The 18362-nt window shown below is 45.2% G+C and overlaps 1 protein-coding gene across 3 annotated transcripts in view; it reads right to left on the bottom strand.

The window, feature by feature from the left end:
* Nucleotides 1-18362, bottom strand: part of TMEM9 (transmembrane protein 9) — a 229527-nt gene that overhangs the window by 19041 nt on the left and 192124 nt on the right. Inside the window, exon 2 of one of the 3 annotated variants that reach the window (XM_050764602.1) lies at nt 447-486. The gene's annotated coding sequence lies outside the window, so the exon portion shown is untranslated. Of the gene's footprint in view, nt 1-149; nt 487-17482; nt 17582-18362 lie in introns of those variants that run through there. The other 2 variants (XM_050764620.1, XM_050764611.1) reach the window with 2 other exon arrangements.

Raw genomic sequence — 18362 nt, 5'->3', positions numbered from 1 at the left:
GCTGCAGCCAGCACGTTAGGCCCTTAACCATCCTGCCAAGAAGTGAGAATGGGGTTGGGGGCTGGGCTCCAGGATTCCAAGGCCTGCTAAACTCGGTCGCCAAACCCTGCTTTCTATCCCGCACAACTCTCCGGCTCTCCGCCAGCCACCTGGTGGGCCCGGCAGAGGGGGCCTCGAGAGCACACCGCTGCCAGGGGCCTCCAGTTCCTTCTCAAGGCCCGGCTCTGACCCGCGCATCACGTCCCACTGCCCTCCGCCATCTCCGCCTCTGCCCGCCCCGCAGCTCCTCCCCGCTCGGGCCCGACGGGAACTTTTGGGTGCGAGTCTGGGACCCCTGCTCCGACGGCGAAGGCCGGTGCCCACCACGCCCAGAGGTTTTAGGCCAGACTGGGACCCCCAGTACCCCCGCGACCCCCGTCCCCTCCCCCAATGCCGCGTCCACGAACCTGCAAGCCCGCCGCAGCCGCAAAAGACCCAGCGGGCCCCGCCCTCTCCTAGCTTCTATTGGTTGCCAGAGGAGCTCGTTAGCCTAACCGCGCTGTCGCCATGGCAGCAAGACCCGCCTTCACCTGGGCGTGGAGACTCTTGCGCAAGGGAGAGGCGGGCATTTCTCAAACCCGACCAAATCAGAAAAGGAAACGTCAGCCTTCCAAACTCCTGGGGAAGGGTCTTGCCTTTGTGTGGCCTGAGAATTCCCACTGCAGTGCTTCTCCCTTCCTTGTATCATAAAACTCAGCTTGTTTCATCTTGCTGTTTTAGAGAGAAAGCGCTTTATGCACTGTAAGCTAGTAACAGCAACAAAAAGGATATGAGATTGAAGGGCTTTGTCCTCATTCAAAATATGGAAATGTTATTTAGGGATCCACGTCTTTGCTACAGAGGACTTTCTGCGCGGCAACGTCTCTACCCCTACACACACACCTGAGAAGGAGAAATCGAGGGTTGGAGAGGGGTTGGTGTGGGCTGGGCCTGTGAAGAGTGTGCACAACAGCGTCCTTAGCCTGGTCCGCCTACCCCATGCTGGTGCTGGGCCTGGCAAAATGGGGCAGTGTGCATGGCCAGGATGCAGGGGTGGGGGTCCCCAGCTGCTACAGGGCAGGTGTGAACTTCTTGCCAGCTGTGAAGGAAAGAGGACTCATCTGAATTCAGGGCACCAGACCTGGAGTGAGGACACCGGGGCTTTGGCCCTGGCCCTGCCCCTGCCCCTAAGCCGCTGTGTTAGCCTGGAAAACATACCTCCCTTTTCTGGGCCTCAGCTTCCCTTACTTCACTTATCTGTAAAATGATTTGGTTGGATTATAAGATCCCCTTCAGCTTTGATATGTTGGGATTCCTTAGGGGTGGGTGGGAGGGGTATCAATATGGCCCAAACTTGAGGTTGGTGGCTGGATTAGCATATGGGCTGGGTCCAGGTGGAATCAAGCCCCTCGAAGGCCCTGTGAACTGAGGTGGGCACTTATCTGGAGGCCACTGAGTTTGTGTTCCTCTCTCCTACGCTTATGCCTTATTCCTCTTTATATCCTTGCCACCTGGCAGAGTGACCTGCGCTTGGTGGGTGCTCAGGAAGTGTTTGCTAAACTGAATTATATAGAATTAAATTAAACCTAGTTGGCAGGGAGCAGGGACAGGAGGCCTGTGGTGTGATGCAAAGGTCAGGGGCTTTGGAGCTAGAGTGACCAGGGCAGGAATCCTGGTTCTTCCCTTCCTAGTTGTGTGAATTTGGGTGGTTTCCTTTAGGACACCACCTTTGGGTCTTTGGAAGTCTTTGGAATCCTTTCAGAAGTCTTGGTTTCCATGCCCATAAAATGGGATAAATATTACCAAATTTTCAAGGTGGTTGTGGGGATATAATAAGTTTACATGTGCAAAGCACCTAGAACAGCATCTGGCACAAAGAGGAAGGCTCTATAAATGGCAATGTTAGCTCATTGTGGAGGTCAGAATGGCTGCTTTGGTGAGCAAGCTCAGGCAGAGACAGGATGCCTACCTCGTGGGGGCAGAAGAGATAGTTCAAGTACTGGAAAAAGACACTTCTTCCCCCGTATACGTTCTATGTGGAGGTGGGGACTTTCATGGGGACAAAAGCATGGGACTGAGTCTATCACCTCCAATGGATGACCCTCTGACAGACAACACTAAATATGCCCAATGCTGAGCTCACCATCTTCCTCATCAAACAGAAGGGAGGCCTTCCACTGTCATTTGGCATTTCTGCAGCCCCTAGATTATGGCATCAAACTATCTTTGACTCCTTTCTCCTATTTCCACATCTTGTCTATCCAGGTGTCCCCAAGAAGTAGCTATTGTTACCCTGCCTGTATGTTTCCTCAGCTAGCATTCTGCTCCCTGAAATGCACTTCCTTCCTGTGTCCTCCTAGTTTCATCCTATCTTCCTCTAATTCTGTTTTCAGCACATCGCTCATTGCTCAGTAATCTCTGGTAGCAAGCACCCTGTTGCATCTAATTCAGACCCCTCCACTTGGCAACCAAGCCAAGTGGTTACCATTTCTGTGCTTCCCCACCCCATCTCATCACTGGTTACTCCCCTCCCTGGCTGTCCCTACATTTGACTTTGCTCATTGCAGTCCTCCATGGGATATTATCATGCCTAGCCCTGCCAGTCCTTATCTTTCATCTAATTCAACTCTCTGCCCAAGCACTTGCCTTGCAGAAGCTTTTCCCAAATAGTCCTACCTGACCCAGGGCACCTCATTCCCATGCATCCTCCATGTGCCCTGGTTTATGAGCCATGCCAGTGAAGTTAGTCTGAACCTATTCATTCAATTTAATTCCATAAACATGTGCCAAGCGCTATCTGTGAGCCAAACTCCAGGGCTCACAGATGCTAGGTACCCCAGGGATACAATAGACAAATCATATGTAACTCTGCTTTCAAGTAATGCACAACCTAATAGGAGACCAATCACATGGTTGGAATGTAGCATGAAAAGTGATGTGTTGTAGAAGTGAAGCAGCCTTGTTGTCTGTGGTGACACCCAAGGTTTGTTGTCTCCAGGCCATGAAGATCAAGGATGCAGACACACAAAGAGTGAGGTTAAGAGTGGAAATTTAATAGGTGAAAGAAAGAGAACAGCTCTCTGCTACAGAGAGGGGTCCTGGAAAAATGGGTTGCCGATTCAAGGTGAAATGCAGGGGGTTTTATAGATGAGCTAGTGGGGAGATGGTATCTCATCTATACAGGGCACCTCAAAAAAAGTTAGCACCAGGTGTGCCATCTGTATAGGGCACAAATCTCTGGCAGCCCCCAGCCCAATCTTTATTATGCAGGTGGCTTCTCTGCCTGAGCTTCTCCATGTTGCCCAGTTCTTTCTTACTGTACATGTGTTAACAAAAAAGGGAAGGTAGAGCCCCATGGTGAACATGCCTGGCCCCCCGGTAGCCCTTTTCTATGAGTGCAGCTGCCAGCATTCCCCCATGCAAGCTTCCAGCTTCCTTATATATGTTTGCAGCCCAATCTTTCAGGCTACTCTGTGTTGGAAAAGAAATGATTTCTAGGACTGCTTCTTATTAGAAGGGAAGTTCTGCTAAGGACTTTTTTGTCCTTGCTGTCTGCCTAAATAATTTCTCTCTCCTGTATCAGAAATGCTTTTTCCCTTCAAAAATTTTTTGAGCACTGTGCTAGGTGCTGGGGATATCTCAGTAAACAAGACAAACCCTGTCCCTGTTCCCACTGAACTTGAAGTTTATTGCAAGAAAATGACAAATCAACAAGCAATAACAATTCAGGGTGGTAAGAGCTGTGCTGGGGGAAGGCTGCAGCGGCACTTGGGAAACCTAGACCAAGGGCCAGGGGAGCCCAGAATGGTGGAGAGGGGGCTTTGAGGGCAGTGAGGGCTACTTGGGCTGTGCCAGAGTGGTGGGGGCAGAATAATGTCACACCCCCAAATGTCCACATCCTAATCCCTGGAACTTGTGAATATTGTCTTACACAGTAAAAGGCACTTTGCAAATATAATTAAATTAAGGTCCTTGGTTGGGGAGAGTGGCTTGGATTATCCAGGTGGGCCCAATCTAATTAGATGGCTCCTTAACAGAGGAACCTTTCCTGGCTGTGGTTAGAGAAGGAGATGGATGTGGAAGTAGGGTCAGAGAGATGCTATGCTGCTGGCTTCAAAGATGCAGGCAGGGGCCACAAGACAAGGACTGTGGGTGCTGCAAAAGCTGGTCAAGGCAAGCCAATACATTCTTCCCTAGAGCTTCTAGAAGGAATGCAGCCCTGTAGACACCCTGATTTTAGTTCAGGAACACCTTTGTCAGACTTATGGCCTACAGAGCTGTCAGATAATGCATTTGTGTTGTGTGAAGCCACCAGGTTTACGGTAATTTGTGACAGCAGCCATGGGAAACAAATACTGTCGGGAAGGGGATGGGCAAAATTTGGGACACAATTCAGGAGCAAGGTGATAGTGAGGAGGGCATTCTGGTGGGGGGCAGGGGCGGTGTAGGGAGAGCAAAGAGATAGCACTGGGGAAGTACAGGGAGAGGCACGTAGAAAAATAGCTAACGATTCAGTTTGGCTTGATGCCAGGACGAGCGTATGGGAAGGGAGGGCAGGGAGCCCAGTGACATCAGAGTCAGAATGTGAGCCAGGAGGGAGCAGGGAGCCCCTGGCTCAGGGCTCATGGAGAGGGTGGAGACCAGGTAACGTCAGCAATGCACTCTCTCCAGCAGAGGAGGCCTAAGGAAGCTCTGGAGCCTTCCACTGCTTCCTCTCAGGACTTAGCCTTCATCCTGCCCCCAAGTTTGGAGCTCAAGAACTCAGGCCAAAACCCATACCCTCTAGCTCATATCTGCTTTTATCCAATAACCCTAAAATCAGTTTGACTTTACGAGGCGAAATCTTGGCATCCATGCCACAGCTGAGGGTCTGGGTTCCTCCTCACTCCCTGTCTCTACCATTGGTGCTCTTGGATAGGAGATGAGCGCTGTCATTACTCCCAAATGGTGTCTACTCTCCCTGGCATCAATTATATGCCCCTGCTTTTCCTCTAATCCCCACCAAAGCTTATCTGTCCAGTGTCTCATCACCTCAAGCTCCTATGAGATGATTAACTTCCTAATTTTTGCATTAGCAACCATGTCTTAGACACACTAAAAGATCATCCAGCCTAAACAGAGAACAAAGCTCAAATGACAGAATACAGATATGTGTTAACACTCTCAAAGGGGCAGTAATGTGGGAGTACAAAGGAGCGCTTGACCCATCTCTTATAGGACATTGCCCTCTAGCCACAGATGGCAGGTCAGGTGCCTGACAATGTCTTTGAAATAGTATGGGCACCATCCTCAGATACCTGAGTACCTCTTATCTCTCTGGCTGTAGCAGGATTTCTCAGGCATCAGGGAAATGGGGGCACTGAGCTCAGGGCAGAGAGTGCCCTGCTGTGTAGTACCCTTTTCTAGCTTGGCAAGCCCCTGGATAGGCACACTCTTTTTGTCTGGGGTCCCCATATTTGCCTTTTTATACACATACACTGCACTCTCAACACCACTTGACTAAAGCAACTCTTAAGCAAACAGCAATTACACTTTAAAAAAAAAGAGAGAGATGAGGGTTTTGCTATGTTGCCCAGGCTGGTCTGGAACTCTTGACCTCAAGTGATCCTTCTTCTTTGGCCTCCCAGTGTTGGGATTATAGGCATGAGCCCATGCGCCTGGCTGAATTACATTTTAATTGAACAAAACTTAGAATAAAAGCATTATTCTACCTAAAGCTTAATAAATGACAAACACTGCCTGGTTTACTATTTTTTATATGTAAATGCACATACGGATGTAATATGCACACCCATATTTAAATTGATATACTAGACCCAGTTTATGTCAGGCATTCTACCAGCAGTTGCCCATTAGGCACCCTGATGTGCACCGTCCTGGGTGCTACGTGTTCTGCTCCCTGTGTTGTATTTTTCTTGGTTCAGCTCCCACCACTGCACATGTTCTTTTGGTTGTAGACTTCATGGCACTGCATAAATAGAGGATAACAGCTCACTTTTTGGTTTCAATGTTCTTAACTTCATCAAATATCTTGGGTTTTTGTTTGTTTTTCAGCTTGCAGTAGTGAGTAGGAGGCAGCGTAGGGTTGTGGTAAGGCCCTGGAACCAGAAATCATAAGTTCCGGCTTCTAGTTTGAACTTACTGCTGTCAAAGCACTAGCCCATTGGGTCTCAGTTTCCCCCTGAAAAGATTTGTTTAGAAGAGCAGCTTTTAAACTTTCAGGTCTTGTGTCTTTTTACATTCTTAAAAATTATTGAGGTTAGGCCAGGCATGGTGGCTCATGCCTGTAATCCCAGCACTTTGGGAGGCCGAGGCAGGTGGATCACCTGAGGTCAGGGGTTCGAGACCAGCCTGACCAACATGGAGAAACCCTGCCTCTACTAAAAATACAAAATTAGCCGGGCGTGTGGTGCATGCCTGTAATCCCAGCTACTTGGGATCCTGAGGCAGGAGAATTGCTTGAACCCAGGAGGCAGAGGTTGCGGTGAGCTGAGATCGTGCCATTGCACTCCAGCCTGGGCAACAAGAGCAAAACTCCATCTCAAAAAAAAAAAAAAAAAAAAAAAAGATTGAGGTTATATTGGGGAAAAAAAATTTTTTTTAATTGAGGACCTTAAGGAATTTTTGTTTATCTGGGTCCTATCAATATTTGCAGTATTAAAATTAAAACAGAAAATTTAATCATATTTATGTAACAACAATGAATTCATTATATGTATAAGCACCTTTTGGTGAAAAAAACAACAACCATTTTTCTAAAAGATAAAATTTAGTAAGAAGAGTGGCATTAATTTATATTTTTATAACCCCCCTTACCATCCGGTTGAATAGAAGACAGGTGCATTCTCACATCTGGTTCTGCCTTCAGTCACTTGCAATATCACATGCCATCTAACCTTCGGAAAACCCCACTATATGCTTGTAGGAGAATGAGTGAAAACAGCAAGTAACATCTTAGTATTTCTTGGAAAACAGTTAGAACTCGTTTCCCTAAAAGAGTCTTGGAGGCCCACAGAGTCCTCAGACCATACTCTGAAAACTGCTGCTTCAGAAGGCCCTAAGTTTCCTACCAGACCTGATATTCTGAAGTCTTTCTGATAATACTCTATGGTAGCATTTTTCAAAATACGCTTCAGGGAGTATGCTCCCAGGAACAGTATCATGGGATGTTACTGTACATGGGATGCAAACTGTCTGTGGGGAAAATGTGGTTTCTATGAATAAATTAGTTCGGGGAACCTTAAAGTAAATTAAATAGGCACATTTTACTTCAGAACTTTTCAGATACTTTGATGTGATAAGACATATTGTGACTCCCTTACAATACATTATTGTGTCTAGTGTTTCCCACAGTTTTGACCACAAACTCTTTTTTGAAGAGCATCCTTCAAGACTAGTGTACCAAGGAACACACTTTGGGAAGTGCTGCTCCAGTGACTTCTAGATCCCTTCCCTGAGTATTAACAGATCGGGTTCTATCATTTGGAACCAATTTTCCTCTAAATAAAATTCTACTTATGCACTTTTTGGTTCTTTTAATGCAGATACTTTATGATAGCCATTTCTAAGGCTAAGAGAACTTCAAGTTGCTAAAATAGATAAGGTGCATTTGGCTGAAAATTAAGTGTAAAGAATATTAGTAACTATGTGAATAGTAGTATATATTTATTGGGTGATTGAATAATAATTCCATGTATTGAGCATCTACTACATGCCAAGAACCTTTTTTTTAGGAGTGATCAAGAGTGTGTGGTATTAGTGGAGGTATAGACATATAGAACAGAGAACCCAGGGATAGATCTAAGTAAATATGCCCAGTTGATTTTTTTTTTTTTTCCTGAGACAGGATCTCTGTCACCCAGGCACAATCATGGCTCACTGTAGCCTTGACTTCCAGGCTCTTGAGTAGCTGGGACTATAGGCATGTGCTACCATGCTGGGCTAATTTTTTAATTTTTATTTTTTGTGGAGACAGAGTCTTGCTATATTGTGCAGGTTGATCTCGAACTCCTGGGTTCAAGCAATCCTCCCACCTCGGCCTCCCAAAGTGCTGGGATTCCAGGTGTGAGCCACCGTGCCTGGCCTTATGCCCAATTGATTTTTGACAAAAGTGTACAAGCAATGAAGTGGAGGAAAGATAGCCTTTCAATGAATGGTGCCGGAACAACTGGACATACATAGGGGGAAAAAAAAAAAAAAAAAGAACCCTGACTGAAGTCTCATACCTTGTAAAAAATGTAACTCAAAAAGAATCATAGACTTAAATGTAAAACTGAATAGAAAAAAATCATAAGAGAAAGTTATTGGAATCTAGGGCTAGGCAAACAATTCTAAACACCAAAAGCACAATCCACAAAAGAAAAAAAAATGATCAATTGGACTTCATCAAAATTAAAAACTTTTGCTCTCTGAAAGACCCTGTTAAGAGAATAAAAATATTTGCACGTGACATATCTAATGAAGGACTGGTATGTAATATATATGAAGAACTTTTACAACTCAACAGTAAAAAAAATACAATTAGAAAGCAGGCAAAAGACATAGACATTTCACTAAAGAGGATATACATATGGCAAATAAGTACACGAAAAGATATTCAACATCACTAGCCATTAGGGAAATGCAAATTAAAATAATGAAGACAGAGTGTGGTGGCTCATGCCTATAATCCTAGCACTTTGGGAGCCTGAGGCAGGCAGATTGCTTGAACCCAAGGGTTTAAGAGACCAGCCTGGGCAATATGGCAAAACCCTGTCTCTACCAAAAATACAAAAACTTAGCTGGGTGTGGTGGTGCACGCCTGTAGTACCAGCTACTCGGGAGGCTGAGGTGGGATGATCACCTGAGCCTGGGAAGTTGAAGCTGCAGTGAACCGTGGTCATGCCACTGTACTCCGGCCTGGGTGACACTGTGAGACCCTGTCTCAAATAAAAAATAAAAAACCAGGCCAGGCACGGTGGCTCACACCTATAATCCCAACACTTTGGGAGGCTGAGGCAGGCAGATCACCTGAGGTCAGGAGTTTGAGACCAGCCTGGTCAACATGGCGAAACCCCGTCTTACTAAAGATACAAAAATTAGCCGGGCATGGTGGCATGCGCCTGTAGTCCTGGCTACTTGGGAGGCTGAGGCATGAGAACTGCTTGAACCCAGGAGGTAGAGTGTGCAGTGAGCCAAGATCACGCCACTGCACTCCAATCTGGGTGACAGAGTGAGATTATGCCTCAAAAAATAAAAGTAAATAAATAATAAATAAAAAATATTTTAGAAATAAAAATAATGAGCTATTACTACATATCTATCAGAATGGCTAACTATGTATCTATCGGAATGGCTAAAATAAAAACAATAGTGACAATTCCAAATGCTGGTGAGGATGTGAAGGGATTGGCTCACTCATATATTGCTGGTGGGGACAGAAAATGACACAGCCTCTTTGGAAAACAGTTTGGCAGTTTCTTTAAAACTAAACCTGGAACCACCACATGACTCTAGGCAATTGCACTCCTTGGCATTTAGCCTAGAAAAAAAGAAGACTTATGTTCACATAAAAATCTGTCCATGAATGCTTGTAGCAACTTTATTTAAAATAGCCCTAAACTGGAAACAACTCAGATGTCCTATTATGGGTGAACAGTTAAACAAACTTCAGTACATCTGTACCGTGAAATAGAACTCAGCCAAAAACAAACAAAAAAGGAATCAACTATTGACATATGCAACAACTTTGATGAATCTCCAGAGAATTATGTTGAGTAAAAATACCAATCCCAAAAGTTTGCATACTGTATGATTCCATTTATATAAATTCTTGAAATGGCAAAATTGTAGAAATGGAAAACACATTAGCAGGTATTAAGGAGGGGGTGGAGGTGGATATGACTATAAAAGACAAAGTAAGGGATCGTTGTAGTGATGGAAATGTTTTGTATCTTGATTATGGAAATGTTAATAACCTGGTTTTAATACTGTACCATCATTTAATAAGATGTTATAAGTGATCTTTGTGTATTATTTCTTATGACTACGTGCAAATCTACAACTGTCTCAAAAGTTAATTTTTTAGAAGCCTACCTGAATTAGTCAAGATGCTAACTTGCAATCTAACTCAAATTTGCTTTATTAAGCTGAGCCATATAAAATTGCCAATATTTGACTGCTTTCGACTTACAAAAATGGTGGTTTCATATGGTTCAACCTAAAAAATACAATAAATAGTAATGCATTAGCACACATAACTGGGAAATTAATCTGTAGAACCAGCTTCAGGCACAGTGGGAGCCAATAGAGAAATGGTATCCTGAGGGCTCTGTCACTGTCTCCATTTCTTGGCTCTGCTTTCCTCTGTGAACTTCCTTTATTCTCAGACAGGATCATTTCACCTCTTTGGAAAGATGCTGCCAATGACCTCAGCCCTGCATTGTTGTGGCTTATGAACATCAAAGAAAAAGTGACCATCTTTATCATAGCATCCATGGGACCAATCTCAGGGAAGACGCTAATTGGCTTTGCTTCCGTCACAAGTTGATCCATCAACCAATTATTGTGGCCAGGTTGATGAATAATTCTGATTGGCTGTCTCCATAGGGAGGGTGAGACACCATAATTAACTGCTGTCAGGCCCAATCGGATGCTAAGCAAGGAAAAAACAGATTGCTTGTTTTTCACAGGAACGGATAAGGAAAGGACAATGGGTAACTTGTTTTTTATTTTACTTTTCCATTAAAATTTTTCCTTAATGAGCATGCATCACATTTTATCACTTTTTTTTTTCTTTTTTTTCTTTTTTTTTTTTTTTTTGAGACTGAGTCTCACTCTGTCGCCCAGGCTGGAGTGCAGTGGCGGGATCTCAGCTCACTGCAAGCTCCGCCTCCCGGGTTCACGCCATTCTCCTGCCTCAGCCTCCCGAGTAGCTGGGACTACAGGCGCCCACCACCTTGCCCGGCTAGTTTTTTGTATTTTTTAGGAGAGACGGGGTTTCACCGTGTTAGCCGGGATGGTCTCAATCTCCTGACCTCGTGATCCGCCCGTCTCGGCCTCCCAAAATGCTGAGATTACAGTTTATCACTTTTTAAGAGAAAATTGTGTGTGTGTATATATATACATATATACACACACTCATTATCATTTAGGAGAGATAAAAGTCCAGCATGAGTTGAAGTCTGCCAAAAATTCAAAGAATACTCAAAAAGGGCTCTTTTATAAAGTTATATTAGTAACTTAGAGATAGAAGAAGATATAGGTTTGCTACCTGGAGCCAAGCGTATAATGCTTATGGTGAATACAGAAAAAGGAGAACAGAAATGCAGACAATGTTTTATGTGTATGGTTTCCACCAAAGAGAATTGTCTTTTAATTTTCTTTTTTTTTTTTTTTGAGACAGAGTCTTGCTTTGTCACCAGGCTGGAGAGCAGTGGCGCGATCTCGGCTCACTACAACCTCTGACTCCCTAGTTCAGGGGATCCTCCTGCCTCAGCCTCCCAAGTAGCTGGGATTACAGGCACGCATCACCATGCCCAGCTAATTTTTGTATTTTTAGTAGAGACGGGGTTTCACCATGTTGGCCAGGCTGGTCTTGAACTCCTGATCTCGTGATTCACCCACCTCAGCCTCCCAAAGTGCTGGCATTATAGGCGTAAGCCACCGCGCCTGGCCAATTGTCTTTTAATTTTAAAGGATGGGACCTTGCTTAGCCAGAATAGCAGACTGAAATGGAGGCCCTGATTGTAAGCAATTGCTCTCCACTCATGTCCCCTGATCACTTATGCATGGAGTCCTAATTAGGGGAAAAGATTTAGACTGTCAGGAGCAGGGGAAAGCAAAAAGAAAAAGCAGATAAGCTATAAGTCTGCCTTTCTTAGTGGTCCAGGACATATAGCCTTCCAGTGCAAATAACTCACCATCTTTCTGTGCCTGACTTACCACCAGACCCTCAGCTGATAGAAAAATGCAAGTTAGCTCACTGCAACCTTGGCATTATCAATATTGCATGTAGCCCCCACCAGAACACAGCACAGGCACCATCCTATAAAATCCCAGCAAACCTTTGTCTCCTTGCAGTCAGCTCCTCTCTTGCTAATTTGTCTGTTGCTTTTTTGCAATGTGTTTTTCTACTTTCTTTAATAAATCTGCCTTTCTTTCCTGTGACTGTCTTGGTATATTCCTTTTACCATCCACACCACTGGCCCCAGTTAGTCACTGCCCACGATACTATGTATGAGCTTCACAACTTTTTTCCAAGTCCATCTAGTATTGGACTTGGAAAAAAAGACCATGAATCTTTTTTTTTTTTTTTTTTTTTTTTTTTGAGACAGAGTCTCACTCCGTCACCTAGGCTAGAAACGCAGTGGTATGATCTCAGCTCACTGTACCCTCTGCTTCCTGGGTGCAAGCAATTCTGGTGCATCAGCCTCCCAAGTAGCTGAGATTACAGGCACCTGCCACCATGCCCAGCTAATTTTTGTGTTTTTAGTAGAGATGGGGTTTTGCCATGTTGCCCAGGCTGATCTCGAACTCCTGGCCTCAAGTGACCCGCCTATGTTAGCCTCCCAAAGTGCTGGGATTATAGGTGTGAGCCACCATGCCCAGCCTGACATTTTATAGTTTTATGAAAGACTCTTCTACCAGCGGTCAAAAGGGAGAAAATAAACCCCAGTCCTGTCATGTATTTTGTTTTTTAATTTTTTTAAATGGAGGTATAACAGATCTACCATAAAGTATATAAGCCCCTGTGTACAGCTGCATGAATTTTTACACTGGAAAACTCAGGGCTAGGAGCCAGGATCCCTGGTTCTGCCACAGCTCTGCTGTTAAATCTCTGTGTGATTCTGAGTAGGGCAACTCTTTCCTTCTGAATTTCAGTTTCCCTAACTGTAAAGTGACAGCACTAAACAAGATCATTATTTTACAAAGTGTGCTATGTGTATGCAAGTCAATTCTAAGTGTATTTGGAAGGGTTTTTATTTTGATAGAGATGTATTTTTTTATTTTTTAAACCTTCATATCGAGTTACAATTTGCATAGGATAAAGTATACAAATCTTAATTGAAGGGATCAGTGAATTGTTACTGTAACCGCCTGATGGGTTCTTCCAGCTGCACAAACAAAATCACTTCCTAAAGACCATGGCACTGCAGTAAACAAAGAGTTTAATTGATGCGGGGCCAGCCACGCCATGCGGGAGACAGAGTTATTACTCAAATCGATCTCTCTGGAGGCTCAGAGGTTAGGGGTTTTTCAAAGCTAGTTTGGTGGACAGGGGTCTAGGGCATGGGGAATGCTGATTGGTTGGGTCAGAGATAAAATTACAGGGAGCCAAAGCTGTCCTCTTGGGCCGAGTTGCTTCTGCGTGGGGCCACAGGAGCGGCTGGCGAGTCCAGGTGGAGCATGGTGTTAGACATGGGAAAAACTTGAAAAAGCTGTTCTTGGGTTGTACAACAGTGACGTTATCCACAGGAGTCACTGGAGAAGTTGCATATCTTGTGACTTCCAGAATAATGACTGGCAATCATTTATGTCTACAACTTAGCTGAATTCAGGCTTCTCTATCCTCCTAGCCTGGTGGTCTCTCATTAGCTTTGCAAAGGTGGTTGAGTTTTGGGGATGGGCGATTATCCTTTAAACTATAAACTAAATGTCTCCCGAAGTAAGCTTGGCCTAAGCCTAGGAATAATTAAGGGCAGCTTGAAGGCCAAAGGCAAGATGAAGCTTAGCTAGATCAGATCTCCCCTACTGCCATAAGTTTCTTACTAATTTTTGCAAGGATGGCTTCATTACCTATGCATAAACTTGTGTAACTATAGATGTAAATCATTCCCAGTTCCCCCAGAAAGCTCTTTGTGCCCTAGTTACCTTCATAGTGAAGGTAACTAGAATTCTGAGTTTTTTCAACATAGATTGGTTTTGCCTGTTCTTGAACTTCCTGTAATTAAATCATACAGTAACTACTCTTCATCTGTGCCTGGCTTTTCTGGGTCATCATTATGTTTGTGAAAATTATCCATATTGTTCTATGTAGCAGTAGTTCATTCATTTGCATTGCTAAATAGTATTCCATTGTATGAATATACCACAATTTAGTTATCCATTCTATTGCAGCTGGACATTTGCGTTGTTTCCAGTCTTTGGCTATTGTGAACAAAGCTACTACTATTGTAAATGTCTTTTGGTGGACATGTGCACTCATCTCTCGGGTGTATACCTAGGAGTAGAATTGCTGAGAAATAGGGTACTCAGGGTTATCACCATACACAATCTTGTATGAATCTTATATGACTATATACAGGTGTATTTTAGGGGAGGGGGATAAAGATGATCTTAAACTTTTTCAGATTCTTACAGAGATTTTCTAATTTAAAAAGGTTTTTAGGCCAGGAATGGTGGCCCACACCTGTAATCTCAGCATTTTGGGAGGCTGAGACAGGTGGATCACTTGAGGTCAGGAGTTCAAGATCAGCCTGGCCAACGTGGTGAAACCCCGTTTCTACTAAAAATACAGAAATTAGCTGGGCGTGGTAGCAGGTGTCTGTAATCCCAGCTAATTGGGAGGCTGAGGCAGGAAACTCTCTTGAACCCGGGAGGCAGAGTTTGCTGTCAGTTGATATTATACCACTGCACTTTAGCCTGGGCAACAAAGCGAGACTGTCTCAAAAAAATATAACATAACAAAACATAACATAACATAAGATGGTTTTTAGTTTCCTGGTAAAGAAAATCCTGGAGCGGGGGGCATTATTTTTATTTTTATTTACTTATTTATTTTCAAGTCAAGGTTTCACTTGTCACCCAGGCTGGAGTACAGTGATGCTATCATGGCTCACTGCAGCCTTGACCTCTTGGGCTCAAGCGATCCTCCCACCTTAGCCTCCCAAGTAGCTGGGACTCCAAGCTTGTGCCATCATGCCCAGCTAATTATATATTACCTTTTTTTTTTTTTTTTTTTTGTAGAGACGGGGTCTCACTACGTTGCCCGGGCTGCTCTGAACTCCTGGGCTAAAGCGATTAGAGGGAGGGTTTTAGAATGCACACATTTGCGTAAAGAACTTAGATGAGGAGAGTGCACATGCTTAGAAAATTGCGGAAACTGCAAAGCTGTGTCTAGGTATAGAGGTGGGTTGGGGAAGAGGGTACAGGAGCAGGGAATATCAGGATCCAAAAAGATACTGTAAGGTTGAAATGAAGGCTGAATCTAAGTTTCCCACTTACACAAATATGAGTGGGACAGCTAAAAGTAACCGAGGATAGCTTAGTGAATAGCACAGGTGTAATGTGACTGACAAGAACAAACAAACAAGCTAATTTGACCTCAGGCTGAATTAGAGGAACTTAGGACCTAAGAACTCATTTTCTCTAGAATAAGGGTAGTGGTGATCCACCAACTCTGCACCAGTAGCCTACAGCTGGGTGCTCTGTTCCATGTTAGGGACACATGCTCCAAGGAACACAGACCAGAATGCATTTAGAGGACAGTGGTCAGTGTGGTGAAGGCCTTGAACCCTGCCACATGAGGAACAGCTGTAGGAAATGGGACATTGTCCTAAGAAAGAAAAATCTTGGTGGTGATAGCAGTCTTTGGCTATCTGAGGTGATGTCATGTGGAAGAGGAATGAGTTGCCCAGAGAGATTTCTTGCTGTCACTGATAGTGTTCACACATTTTTTTTTTTTTTTTGGATGGGCACTTGCTGAAGCTATTTCAGAGGGAAAGTAAATATCAGATGAAAAGTTTGATGAATGACTCTGAGTTCCCTTTTAACTCTGAGATCCTGTGAATCTGGCTGTGTGACCATGACTTGGTCACTGAACTTGGAACCTTAGTTCTTCATCTGTAAAATAATAGAGTAGACTAAGGATTCTTTAGCGCTGAACACAATCTACTGAGTTGCTGCCCAGAGAAGCTAGGTAGTGTTACATATTCCCAATCTTCAGCTGTGACTCCTGCAGTTAGGGTGCTTTGGTCGTAAGCAACAGAAACTGACCGTTTAAAGAAAAAAAAAAAAGTTTGTTGGAAAGCAGTGGGAAATTCATATAATCTATGAAATGACTGAAGAACAAGACTTGAAGAAGGCCGAAACTAGAGCGTCCTCCCCTGGTATGCCATGGAGGTGCATTGGCTGTAACGGATTTTTCCCTTATTCTTAGGTCACTATTCAACATTCAAAGTCCAGATGACAGAGTCAGTCCCTTGGACCTAACTTGGCCTCAAGCCTGCTCCTTGGCAAGAAGATCAGGACACCTTGATTGTCAGCCCAAGGTCATTCCCCAAGATGAAATCAAAAGCTATTACTAGAACAAGACCAAATAACATGTCCCCTACAACCTCCACCCTTTTCTCTCCCATTTATGATAGCACATCAGACTCAAGAGAGTGAGCTGCATTACGATGGAAATAATCTTCAATCTATTTCAACTTACTTTTAAAAGCGAAAAATGCACTCATCTGGATGCTCACATTTTTACCAGTAGTAGCCCACGTGACATGTCATAACTGGGTGCTGAAATGCTGACAAGTCTGAGAACACGACTCCCCTAGGAGACAGACACGCTGATGGGCTTGTGCATTCACAAACAGATATCGGATGCCTACTATGTGTCAAGGCCTGTGCTAGACACCGAGACTCATTAAGTCAGTGCAAAAAATGGAAAGGTTAAATGTTTGCCCCGGGGTAAACGCAAAGGGCAAGTGCATTGCATCAGGGTTAAACAGGGTGGGGTTGGCCAAGGAGGGATTCCTTTCAGGCCCGGGCCTCGCAGCCCAAACGTGCCCCGCCCTAGCCCCACCCCCGAGTGACCCCCCACACTCCAGCCGTCCAATCCCGTCGCCACCCTGTCCAGTCTCCACCACGGGAGGCTCCAGTCCGGGTCCAGGCCGCCTGGGGCGTTTGCAGTCCTCTGTGGGAGATGGCGCCTCCCAGAATGAGAACATTTCCGTCCCGGGCCAGCAGGTGTTACCTGAGTAAGACTGAGATTCTCTCACCAGGCGACAAGGCTTGTTGTGCCCGAGACAGGCACAGCTCAGATTCCCTCCCCGTGGTAATTAACCCAGGGAAAAATGTAACCAATCCCCGAGACTCGGGCCTCCAGCCAGCCGCCCGCTCGCTCCGTCCTTCCCCACGCGAGGCCCAAGCCTGGAAGGATTGCGGGGGGCGGGGGGCGGTGAGGGCGGCGGGTGGAGGTGGGAGGGCTTGAGATGGATCCCGGCTGGGAGGACGTCCCAGGCCCCCTGCCGGGCGGCGGGCTAGAAGCGTGAGGCGAAGGTCATGGAAAGCCCGCCGGGACCCACCGCGGGGGTGCACTGGTCGCTGTGTCCCGGGCGCCGCGGCGATTTACCGCGCCTGGAGGTCACCGCTCCGCATCCCAGGGCGGGGCAGGAGGCTGGGTCCTGCTGATCCCAGAAGACATAGCAGCACGGAGACACTAATCCGCTGTTTTTACACATAAACACTTCACACGAGAGAGATTACGTACCTCACATTGCAGTCATAGAGGGATCTGTGGGTGTTAGAGGCTTTCAGCTCCTGCTCTCGGATGCATTGTGGGACAGAGCTTAGCGGGGAGGGAGCAGAGGCCGCGGCAGCCTCGCGGGTTCTAATCTCCCACCTGCCGCTCGCCCTAGATCATGGGGTCTCCCTGGACCTCAGTTTTCTCATCTGCGCAGTGGGTTAAGCTAAAACCTGTGCATCTCTCTGCCTTTTAAGGATAAAACTGAGACTCCGAAGAGTGTTTGGAAAAAACACGTCAGGAGTGTGCAAGGGTTTGTTTGAACTGTGGATCTCATATCCCTGTCTGGCCTGCACATTTGCTCACCAACGAATGCCAATTTCATTGTTTTTTTGTTTGTTTTTGGTTTTTTTTTTAATGGTGGTAATTGACTTGAAGGAAACCAACCTAATTGTTTGGCTGGATGAGTGTAGAGAGGCAGGGGATGACCAGGTGGAAGAGGGCTGCTGCTTTGCAGAAATTCTCTCAGGGAAAGAAGGAATGGGACTAAGGCCTGGAGTGTGATTTTTTTTTTTTTTTTTTTTTTTTTTTTTTAAATTTTTTTGTAAAGATTCCTGTGATCAGAACCACTCTTAAGTCTGCTGAGTAGAGTAGTAGACCGGAAATCATTTTGAACCAAACCTCTCATTTAACAAATAAGGAAAGCGAGGCCCAGATAGGAGAAAGTGACTTACCCAAGGGCACACAGCTGTTGGCCAGAGGCAGCTCTGAGATTACTTTGAGGCTGATTGAAACTACTTTCCCTGACCTGGACTTTAGTCTCATCTCCCCCAGGCTCCACTCCATGTGAAACCAGGTTTTAGGATTTGGGCCTTTCCCCCAAATAATTCATGGAGTTGTTTACTGC

Source organism: Macaca thibetana, chromosome 1, assembly GCF_024542745.1.
Source record: "Macaca thibetana thibetana isolate TM-01 chromosome 1, ASM2454274v1, whole genome shotgun sequence".
NCBI classification, from domain to species: Eukaryota; Metazoa; Chordata; class Mammalia; order Primates; family Cercopithecidae; genus Macaca; species Macaca thibetana.
Note: the sequence above shows the minus strand (reverse complement) of the source record. Positions and strands in the feature narration are given on the sequence as shown.